This window comes from Falco cherrug, chromosome 7 (assembly GCF_023634085.1).
Source record: "Falco cherrug isolate bFalChe1 chromosome 7, bFalChe1.pri, whole genome shotgun sequence".
In the NCBI taxonomy this organism is placed as follows: Eukaryota; Metazoa; Chordata; class Aves; order Falconiformes; family Falconidae; genus Falco; species Falco cherrug.
The window spans coordinates 10,062,691-10,074,832 of record NC_073703.1 but is presented as its reverse complement, the minus strand read 5'-3'; the positions used below and the strand labels follow the sequence as shown (position 1 = coordinate 10,074,832).

Here is a 12,142-nt window from a genome sequence, read left to right as displayed (position 1 = left end):
CAGATTTGTGTTCTGTTAGCAGCCTGCATTGTCAAGGGCTGTCCCTACACCAGCAACCAAACCCACACCGCTAGCTGTTGAGCGAGAAAGCCGTCCCCGTTAGGTAATGCTGCCATTTGCTTTTTGCAGCAGCTCCAGACACCCTCAGGAGCTGACCCCCAGGAGGAATGAAATGAACATGTTGTTTTGGGGGGTCTGGCTACTGCTGGAAACCTGAGAATTGAAAAACGTGGTATAGGGTGGAACACACAGAGTGTCAGACTTCATTTTGCTTCCTGGAGTATGAAGCCAGAAGGGAATTTTACGCTCATAATCTAGCATCTTTCATCACACAGATGAACAAGCCTTACCCAGCAGAGCCCTGGCACAGTTACAGAGGGGACCACCTACCCAGCCCCGCTCCCTGGGGGGGCTCCAGATGAATCGTGGCTTTGAGGCATCCCTCCCTGGGCACTGGCATAGCCCTACCTGCAGCCCTCCCTGTAGCCCTGTCACCCTGCAGTGTTTGCCTCCTAACCACAACCTCTCTGAGGTTTATAGTTTAAAGATGTTGGCTTCCTGTAGTTTCTCTTTAAAATTAGCAATGTTCTCTGCTTTCTGTGCTGCTTTTCCTTTTGGTCCTGTACCCTTACATCCAGCCTTCCTACCACCTCGTTCTCATCCCTGCTGCTGATGGCTCTGTTGCTGCCTCCCAGCAGCTCTGCTGATGCCCCTGCCATCTGGGGACCTGCACAGTGTGCCCCGTGTCCAGGAAAGCCACGCAGGAAGGATGGAGCTGGGCATGTTCAGCAGCTTGGCTACATGTTGTTTGTCACCTGGAATATGCTTGTCCTTCATCAGTGAAGTCTGCCTTGTATATTGGGAATGACTGAGCAGATGTTTGGGATGGCAAATCTCCATATCCCTAGGTCAAATTCTCCCATAGGGATGACTTGATGGTTACCAATGGCACCTTATCCACCTTACATGCTGCTTGGCTCTCTGTTCAGTTAACTTTTTGACTTGTCTTTTCTGTCCTTGGATTGTTTTCTTTGTGTTTTGTTTTTTGTTGTGGTTTTTTTTAAAAAAAAAAGTCAACTACTGCCTCAGCAATTTTATCTGAGTATCTAAGAAAAAAATGAATTTGGCTCTTGAAAAGCAATTGTTAGTAGTAGCCCTTTTTCTTTTCATTGTGTTTTCCCATGTGAAAAGCAGAACTTCTGAACTCTTAATGTTTTCAAGAAGGCAAGCTAAGGCAGAGGCTTGCAAAAAGGGTCCCTTTCCGAAACACATTTGGCCCTGTGCTGTGTCTATTACAATGTGCCACCGCCACAGCTTGCTTTGGCGTGGGATTTGCTCCTCACAGTAAAATGCAGAGGATCTGGTCTGCCAGGAAGAGGCCTCCCTTGTTTGAGCAGTTCGGAATGTGGGTGAGTCACTGCCTTATTTGAGGAATGAAGCCTTCCATCCCAGTTTCTTATGCCTTTGTTTGCTTTTAGAACTGCAGTGTTGTTGAAGGTAACTCGCACACCCGTGGCTTCTCTGTGGCTCAGTCTTAATATCTGGTTTCACATTTTGTATTTCCTTCTTGAAAGCGCATAGATGAGACTACATCTTTCTACATGTGCTCAGAAATCCATAGGATCCAGCAGACCGTATGAGATCAGAGGAGGCAGCACCGCTTCTGTCCCCAGCGAACAAGGCTCATTTTCAGTACAACCGGTGCAGCAGGGTGTAGTTCTTCTACAGCAATGTCGCTAATTAAAATAGTGGCAGTTTCCAAATACAAATTTAGAACAGTCCTTGAGAACAATGTGTTTCAGGAAGGCAAGAAAAGCAAAGAAGGAAAGAAAGTGTAGGCAAGGCACAAAAAACACAGCACAACCTTCTGACTTTTATAGCTTTCAACTATTTGACTAAGCTTAGGGACCTGTGACCGTTTTGTGAATGAATGATCTGATTTCAGAGGTTTTTTAAATACCTCAAATAATATTACTACCTTTTGAAAATAAGGTCCTTAGTTTATGTGGATGCCTAAGTATGAGTTTAGGCTCTTTCTTTAATGTTTTGCAGATTGAAAAAAGGAGATATTAAAAGACACTTCCTACATAATCGTGCCATTTTCCTTAACTGCAATTTGATAACTAAGGTGGATCTTTTTTCCTTACATAATAGATAGCTTTCATTCTTGAGGGGTTTTTTTGTCTTTGACATAAGTCTGCCAGTTATTCCCAAAAGCTCAGTATTTATATTTATTCCACAGCAAGCATGTGACTCATGTGACTGCATAATTATATCAAAAAGAATTTGGGTTCCTTTTGTAGCAAAATGTTCTAGTGCTACAGATATGATCTGAATGCATGATAAACCCAGAGTATTGAGATTACAGGAAAAACGATCTACAAAATACTATGGATTAAGGTCATGCATGAGATATTTAATTCTCCCTCCTGTGAGGTTCAATTGCAAGATACAGTCTGCTCCCACTGACTTCTTAAAATAAGAAAGCTTGAAAAATTGACCAGATTCTGTCAAATGTGCTTCGCTGCTAGAGAAGATGGAGGTGTTGAAGAAATAGGGAACTGTGAGGAAAGGAAGAAGCAGGGACCAGGAGGGTCAAAATCCCAGCTGGCTCACAGCTTGAGAAGCAAGGAGAGCCACCAAGATCACTCTTTTTACCAGAACTTGATCCTATATAGAATTAACTGTATCAGAAGGAGCAGCTCTTCCTCTTCTTTGCTGCTGTGACTGCAGCAGTGTTTTGAGAATGTGGCTGGGACCATGGATCTGTTGTGCCAGGCCAAAGAATATGTGTCCTTGCAAGTAAAAGATGCAAGGCGAGGACAGGAGAGAAGCACAGAGCAGAATGGAGGTCATGGGGGAAGCACCTTAGCCCTGTAGATGTTCAGTCGTAGAGGCTGGATATATGATCAGATGGTATGTCTCAGAGCCTTGACTTGATAGAAGGCAAAACTGGGATTGCTCTCTGTGGGCCAGCCAGTCCCTGAGGTACTGAAGACCACTGCTCACCTCTAAATCTGCCAGGAGCTGATTTGTGGGTTGGTTTTTTTTTTTTCATAGAAGTGGCCATTCTGCTTTGAATTTGTTCTGAGATCACAGTTCTTTTTTTCCAGAAGCTACTGAAAATTATCTGATGGAAATAACTTCCCGTAACTGATTCTGACATACAAATGGGGTGTATCATTATGGAGAACAAACCACCCTGGTTTTAACAGTTGAATATCGATCAGCTGCACATGCTACTTCTTGAAATAACCTGTAGACGTAACAATTTCACCCTCTTGCAGATGACATTAGTTACTTCTGTCCTTTATGATGCCTGTAACTAGGGCATCGCTGCTGCCTGCCTGCATGTCCCAAGGGAGCCTGGTGGTGTTTGTGCAAACCTGATTGGGCTGAGGAAGGGGTGGAGAAATGCAGCTCTCTGCCCAGGATATATTTAGTGAATGCAGCTGTGGGAGGCAACAGGAACAAGAGAGTCCTTGTATTGCCAGAGCTCTGACAGCTCACATGCCTAAGTAATCTGCCACTTTCTTAGCAGTGCATTTGCCGCCCCCCCCCCCTCCCCCCCATGTTTTTAATTTGAATGGTAAGAATGGTAAATTATACTCTCATGTATTCAGAATTCTTCCTGGAGCTTAAAAGTGGGACGCGTTATGGTGCCAGCCTTGCTGTAGGGCTGCAAGGGGAGCAGCACGCAACTGCCATATGCACTGGACTCTCCTCATGGCAAACAGGGAGATTTAACTCTGTTTCCGTCCATTAGGGAGGTTGGTGGTGTAGGAATATGCCTTTCACGTGCACTGCAGCGCTTGCTCGGACTGGAAGCAGACCTGCAGAGCTAGTATGGCCCCTCCCAAGCAAATAAACCCTGCTTCTTGCTAGGGCTGAGGAACTGGGCAGGAGAGCCCGCTTATGGTATGCCAGGGCACTTCATTGTGCTGTGCAAACTCTGCTGGTCTTCCTGGCATCCCTGAGAGTCCGATCCTGTATTCACTGGTATGCCATGGAATAAAAAAAGAGCACAAAAATAGGTTTGCCGACCTGCCAGGTCAAGTGGGAGCATGTTACTGGGGCTCTGCATTAGGACTAATTTGTCTGTACTCTCTGGCCATGTTCAGGCTTGATTCTGGAGAAAAAGACCAAGGCTGGGAATTCCCCATTCATCTTCTTCCCTGGCTTGTTCTGCAGCACACAAGCCGTGAGCTAGTCTGCCTCAGGCAGTAAAAGTTTATGACAAATTAAACGGCAGAATATAAAAAGAACTTTTTTGGGTGTGTCTTGTTCTAATGCAGTTAAGGTGTTAGAAAAACAAGACTGGTGCAGGGAGGTCCAAAGTACACGTTTGTGTCTGGGCACAGCCTGGGGATGATGGAGACACAACTGTGCCATCATGTTCTTGGAGCTTGCCCCACCTTACAGGGTTTGGTGTTTTTCCATTCTCAGCAGCGTTGCTGGGAGATGCTGCAGTGACACAGCGAGCTCTCCTCTGCCAGGGCAGCACTGTGGTGGGCAGCACGGCTTTGACATTCATGTGGCAGGGACTTGTACCCACCCAAAATCCATATTGGAAATGCAGCTCCTGTGGGTAGCTTTCATGGTTCCACCACAGGCTGGCACAGATGCTGAAACACATCCAGCTTTTATTAAAGTTGTGTGATTATATATGTCCTGGATATAGCTGTCCCACCTTTGCATGGCTGTGACCTAAAGGAGTTTCAGTGGTCAGTTTGTGTGTCAAAAATATTTAGTACTAAAGTAAAAAAATACATCTGTGAACAAATCTGCACTGAGCTTGATGCCACAGGTACCCATGCAGTCTTTTCTGTCCCTAACCTCACCGAGTCTGTCTGAGACTTGAGTTTTTTTCAGCAGTTAAATGGTTAACTTCAGGACTAATTGGCTCTCAGAGCTCCAGTCCTTTGCAACAGATTATTGGCATGCTGGTAAGAGCAGCTCCCTTCCTTCCCTTCCCCCATCATTATAAAAACATGTACTGTAGTGAGAAACCAAATACCACATGGCGCCCTACACGGAGCCCATCAGTGCTCCAGCTCGGTATTTAGCACAAAAAGTCCTTTTATATTTGGGAAGCGGAGGGAGAAAATTCTGGAAACGCAAGATCGCAATGATTCCGGCTGAATCAGCACATTTATTTGCACTGTACTGGGCGCTGGAGTCCAGAGCCCGGAGTACCAGCCCAGCCTGCCTGCACCCAGTCACCCCAGTGCAGCCTGGGGATGAGTCCCGGGTGTTTCCCGAAAGCTGGGGGCAGATGGAAGCAGCTGCTCTGTGCACAAGGAGAGCTATACGTTCCCCATCACTTCTGCGTTTGTCAGGTTACGGCTTTGCGGAGGGCTCTCGGGAGTCCTGGAGGGGCTGAATGTAAAGAGAGAAAAATGAAAGCTTAAAAAAAAAAAATAAAAAAAATGTTGAGTTTCTGATTTCCTGCGGGGATGTGTGCATTTTTAGGCAGCTGTCGACGGAGGCAGTCGCCATTTCGTGAACTGGCATTAATGCAGCAGGAGGAGACATGTTGTGTTCATGGGAGTTTGTATTTCAAGGTTTTTCTCCTTGGTTTTTTAATCAAGAGGCTTATTAATTTCACCTTTCCCCTCCTTTCAGTCCAAAGGCTGTAATTTTTACACTCAAGGTAAAAAAGTAATAATGGCAAGTAAGAAAAATGAGGAAAAAGGGGAAGCATTCTCCTGAGGGGATTGCAGCGTACAACGAAAATCAGGTCTCTCCAGGACACTTAAAAAATTTTAAAGGCGTAACATGGTTCCAAAAATGCCACCAAGCCTGCAGCAAGGATAACCAGGGCGATAACGTGGCTGTGCACTCAGCATCGTGGGGGCATGGCTGAGGTGTTCAGGGAAAGTGTAGTACATCAAGCATGTTTTAAATGGAGTATTTTTCCCAGTATAAAGAGATGTCTGACTGGTCTGTGCACATGTGATACTGGCCCTTTTTGAGTTGCGCAGGGTGACTTGACTTCCAGGTATTGATATACTAGTTTTCATCTAAAATCTCAGACCATCGCTAGTGCTGCTGAACCACTCGTTTGATCAAAACAGAAAATATGGGTTGTGGCAGGAGCGAGGTCAGACCGAATCCCCTTCAGTGCTAAACTCTTTGAGCAAGCAAGAGCCTTTTTAAGGGTCTTTGGTGTTGGAGTTTACTATTTCCACTCCAGGACCTTTCACTTGCAAAACACATTATAAGGCTCGTTTGTTTAACAGATCTCTGGGAGCTGGGAAAGGGAGCATTAACGCTGGTGTTTTGGAATATGAGCGATACTATTGCATTTGATTTTGGTTTCATGTCATTATTTTCTGGTTTCAGAGTCGGGAAAAGCTGCTCATTTATTTTTCATGTAGCTGTATTTTTATCCTGACTTCTTAAGGAGGCAGGGCTTATGAAATCATGCTGTTGGAGGCCTTGAGCTTTTGATCTGATCTTCAGTTTCAACAAATTCCAGTTCTAGAGTTTCTGCACTTCAGGGGAGGCTGCAGGTTACAGAGGCAAATTAGAGCTTCTGCTAAAGGAAAAACTACAGAATGGGTACAAAGGCTATTTTTTCTGCTTTCCTTGCTGAACAAGCAATCAGCATCTATGTGCCAGTTGACTGGTCAGAAATATCGCAGCCTCTGCCTGAATATGGCACCGGAGGGGGGATGCTGCAGTAGCGCAGCGCTAGTTGGGTATGCGACTGTCGACTGTCAGGAGAGCAGGACTCTGTTTCAGCTGCTCACAGTACACCCAATAACTTCTGTGATATTAAAATCCAGACTAGGATCGCAAAAAGTATTAGTCATATTTAAAACCAAGAGGAAGTGCGATTCCTCCATGTTAGCTGCAGCTGAATTGTGCAAGGTCTTTGATCTCCTTGCTCTGGGTCTGAAAGAGAATCTCCTTTTCGAGCCTGTCACCTGCAAAGATTTCTCTGAGACAGTGATTCCTTCGTTACAGAAAAGCAATGTAAAGAAAACTTCTTGCCACCTCAAGATCATTGTTTTCTTCATTGCCCTTTTTTATTTTGCTAAGGTTACATTAAATCCACAGGTCAAAGGTAACCTGGATGCAGTGTGCAGCGACGACAGCAATACATGCAGTACAGAGCTCTAGTATGAAGTTGTGCACATCTTTGATTTGATCATGTAGGAATGTCCATTATAATGATAATAAAAAGCACTAAATAATTTTCGTATGTAAAAGTAACTTTTCCAGCATATACTGATGTGCCCTTCTGAACCTCTTAATTATGCTATATTTTTGCCTAAACTTAATTCCATTTTATTAACAATACTTGAGTAGACTTCAGCTTCATTTTTGGTTCCAATTTTCATTTACTTTAGTGTGTGTGTGTGTATACGTATATAAAAAAAGAGAATCCTTTATTAATCTTTTGAACAGAACAGTTTTCATTCATGCAGTAAAAGTACTGTCCCTGAATGTTCATTATCAGCACCTTACATACTAGCCAGGAGCACAATGTCTTAATAATTGGAGTTTAATAAAAAAGTACCAGTTATTAAAGTCCCAGTGTTTCATTTTTGTTAATATCATGATTATAAATTATTTAAGCTTTTGACTTTACCTCTTACACATACAAACCCGTGTTCCCCATACATTTTTTCCTTCAAAGTGTTCTAAAGTCACCTCCATCTTACACACTAGGTCAGAGTATTCAAACATACTATTTAATACCAGTAATGAGTGGCTTATTACAAGAAAATTTTAGATAGTTTCCCAATTAAAGGTATTTTATTTTGACCTGTTTGGTCTCTTGATAGACAATATTCTGTTTTATGGAAAGGTTTAAAAGGTGTATGGAAGGAGAAATAAGAGGTGAAGTACCCAGAACGATTTAATTTATATTATTCCTTTTGCCATTATTAATAAAAATAGGTAAGATAAAATAAATGTAAGGAAAATACAAGGAACAGTGATGCATTAATACCTGCATGTGCAAAACTATGTGGGCTTGCTCTCATTCTTGAAATTTAGGCCTCTGCTTTTTGTTATCTTTCCCTTCTGCAGAGTGGGTTAGTTCATTCCAGTTGCATTTTCCAAGTACTGACATACATGTTCATTCCTAAATTCACTTCATATGCTTCCAAATCCTTAGGACAACATTTGGTTTAGACACACCAAGAAAAACCTGGAGTGATTCCACTGACCTAAATGCAATTACTCAGTGCTGAATTAAAGGCACAGGCGCATAACTTAAGACCCATGTGTTTGCCGTAACAAGAATAGATCAAAGTCTCAGCTTTTGTCATGAAATTAGACATTTCTAGACCTTACAACAAGACAGATCTGTAGAGAGAGGTAATAGCTTCTTATTAAATTCACTATTGAATCTTGAAGAAAGTAAGTGACGTTTTGGGTATGTCGCACCTTGCTTGGGTCTTCCACTGGGTGAAATTGCAATGGAAGTTGCAGTGAGAGTTTTCAGACAGTGATGAAGTGCTGTGGATGGCTCGCCCAAGGTGTCTTGCATTCCCTCTGCTCCTTTAATCGTACAAAAAGCCATTGACCTCATTTTGTGACAGGCCTGTACCAACAGTGTTTCCTTGGGTTGCTCACATTTTCTTACCAGCTCACCTTCTAATACTAATCTTGGACTAAATATAAAAAAAACCCAATACACTATGAATGCTTTCAAGCTGAGACAAGATTGTCACCATTAACAGCTTGCCCAGAGAGAAAGAGTATTTGTTTCAGCATGCAAATCCGTCGCCTGCAACAGTTAAAGCTGCCAGTTGTGGAGTTTAGATGGACGACATGCCTGACGTACACAAAACTGCTCTAGTCCCTAGGTTGATGAGCTCTCCTAGCTGGATAAAGCCCTGGCAGGAGCCAGTTTATAGTGAGTCGACTGTAGGAAGAAAATATAAAAGCTCTTGGGAAATACCAGTCTGACACAGAAGCTATTTCTGTTTCAGATGACATTCTAATCCAAGTGTGTCCCTGATAAAGTGTCACTCCATCAAAAATTGATGGGACTCCACACCTAACAAGTCTTGACAAATATGAAGAACTTTGTTTTGAGCTACAGATATAAGGGGTCTTCTCTTTTATATATATTTTTACATAATTTTTTTTTACAATAGGGTGATTCAGTGCTTCGTTAGACTGTCTATAAAATAAAAAAAAAGTATACACTTGTAAGATTTCAGAAAAAAAGGCACGCACAGCTTTTCACTGCATGTGACAATTTGCTGAATAATGCATCATTTTGTCAACTATTATACAGCAATCAATAAAATGCCCTATGGTGTTACCTGCACACAGGAGACAAGAATGAGGATTGTTATGGAAACAGGCTTGAAACTTGCTTGAAATTTAAATCCCACTTCTATACTTGCAGTTATGGAGGCCTGGGTTGTTTTTCTTTTCATTCTAGAGTAGCTGTAATTCATCTTGTTCAGTTTGAGTGAAATTCATCATGTTCACAAGGCTAGTATGAATGCCTTTATCTCCAAGGAGATTTACCAAGAAGGTATACTTGCTGTTATGTTCGTCATCTAAACTTTCCAAATGTCCACTAGAACTCAAATGGAGAGTTATTAAAAAATAAAAATTAGAGCTTATAGTTGGGGGTTATTTTTGTCCTTGATTTTGATGTGTAAAATCTCTTTTCCCTTTTCTGATCACATTCCTCAAACACTTAAGCAATCAAGCTTTACTGGCTCATGTTTGCAGCTAATAAATTTCAAGGATGGACAGATGAACGCCTTTGGAAAGCAAACTTTAAATCTGCACAAGGAAGTAATCATGCTAGAATTTTGAATTATCTGACTTTAAAAAACACCCCTAAAATTATTAATTTAATTGTCTAGATCTTCTAAAAATGTGTTCTTCCCTAGCTACATTTAAAATCCAAATATTATGAAGGTATTACTTAAAAGTTATAAAATGTACTCTTCTGAATCTACGTAACAATTGTATAATATATTGTAAAATGGGAGAACAGTATCTTTATTTTGAAACGTAAGACTGGGTATGGCTCTCTTAATCTTGCCAATGCCTTTTTTTTTTTTTTTTGAACAGACTTTTGACAAAACAATGACCATCTCCCAGCTCAGCAGAACACTCCTATGACCGTATTTACAGCCAGAATGGTAGCATAACAAACACTGTTCGCAGCTTCTACCTTTCAAAGAGATTTAAAACCTTAGCAATATGTCTTAACCCTTGTGTGTTTCCAAACAGCAGACCTTGTCAGTACAGAGAAGTTAACACGTGGAAGTCAGGTCACAGAACCTGCCTTTGCGCACTGGTAGCTGTGGGTATTAAAGTTCCTGGGAAGGTGCACATTAGTTTCTTACTTGCTTTCAAAGGTGATTTCAGTAATAAACAAGTTCTTCTTTTTCATGAAAGGAGACATGTAATACCTTATTAGCATTTCTATAAATTGTAGTGTCTAAGTAGGTACAGGCAAAATGGTCGATCAGTATTTTTTCTGCTATGTTCAAGCCTCCTATAAAAGTTTGCCAACCCAGGCAGAATAGTTTGTTACCTAAAAGCTGACTTTAAAAGAACAGATCATTTCATACAAGTACCAGAGGTTAAAGAAAGGGGATAAAGGAACAGATTTGTTGTTCCAAGCTCCAATGGCTTACTTTAGGAAGCAATTAAATATGTTATTAAACAGTCACCCAAATTCTGTAAGTTTGAAACAGCCTGCAGTTTTAAACTGGCATGAGATTTTTTTTTCAAAATAAGGGCTACTGTATCTTCCCATTTTTCTTCTATCTCTAAGACTGCTATTTCAGGCAATCACTTATTATGGTTAAATATTGACCAAATACAGCGTAAGTCCCTTGACTGAAATCATTAAAATTTCTTACAGTCAAGCTGGCAACAAGGGATAACTTGAAGCTGATATGTTATAATAACAAGGAAGTTCAAGTTTCAAACCTTCTTAAGATAAGTGGACTTGATTTTCTCAAGAAAAATACACGTATATTCCTTAGTCATGTAAATATAAAGCACAATAATTAATCCTCTCACTAGACTATAGTTACTGGTCTTTTATTTGCCTCATTGTATACAGGAACTCATGCAAAACTGAAATAGCGAGGTGGGTAGGTTGTTCAGGAGCTCTTAGATCTAAAATTTGAGCTCAGGCCGCAAGATCACATGTACAGAAACAGTACTGCGTTGTGACCGACAAGTTAAAAATTTGTTTAGGAAAGACTGTTAAATCCCAGAAAAGATATTGGTTCCATTTCTCACTTCCATTACGTCTTTGTACTTTTTATTGATAACTTATTTTTCTTTGAAAAGAGAAATAAAAAGAGTGAATTGTGGTTAAAATTGCTTCATTTTGAATATACTGAAAAAGCACTGTAGTTTGGCTTAGCAGACTGGAAGATTCTTTACCATATGTTTGTGCCATTGATAAGAATTTGTTTCTAATTATTTTTGGTAATAAATCTTTTTTTTCTTGCTGCTCACAAGGTTCATCGTTCTAAACATGAGCACCAAAAAAGTGCTAGCAAAACCACCACATTAACATAATCTTAGTTTTCAGTGTTAAATCACGGAAATAAAAAGGGCATATGTAAAAGTTCTCTCCATGTGTGTAGATGTGCTTGCAATTATTCATTATAGGTTGGAACAAAAGTCTGGATTTGAATTCCAGTTCCAGACCCAGAGCAGAATGAACAGCACAAGCTGGTTGCTGGAAGTGTATTTTATCCTTGCTGCTGCTGCTGTTATCGCTTGTCTTGTGACAGGAGCAAAAAACTTTAGCTAGGATCAATAGACCCTCGTCGTCTTCAGCAGTCACACAGGGAAGCTGGTTCTGTGCTTAAAGAACTTTGTCTTTATTTATGTTTCTGTCTGTTGATGTTACTCTGTGTCACTGCTATGAGAAGGCCACAGATGACAGCAGTGCGGGCATAGCTGTACTCTTGCAGTGTCTCTGTGCACGTTGCTCCAAAATCCCAGGTTTTCAGAAGTGTGATAGAAGGTAGTTTTTATCTGCCTGTACAATTACTGTGATTTTAATAGTGAACTGCTAAGGAAGGAAACAGAAAGGAAAAAAAAAAAAAAAAGATTGTTTTAGCAACATGTTACAGGTTACATAGAAAAAAAGAAAATAGAGCTATACTTTATTCAGGACACT

At 41.2% G+C, this 12,142-nt stretch overlaps 1 protein-coding gene across 3 annotated transcripts in view; it reads left to right on the top strand.

The window, feature by feature from the left end:
* Window positions 1-12,142, top strand: part of CHD2 (chromodomain helicase DNA binding protein 2) — a 94,744-nt gene that overhangs the window by 8,768 nt on the left and 73,834 nt on the right. The window contains exon 1 of one of the 3 annotated variants that reach the window (XM_055716421.1): window positions 1,237-1,409. The exons of the other annotated variants lie outside the window; for them this stretch is intronic. The gene's annotated coding sequence lies outside the window, so the exon portion shown is untranslated. Of the gene's footprint in view, window positions 1-1,236; window positions 1,410-12,142 lie in introns of those variants that run through there. 3 annotated transcript variants of the gene reach the window in all.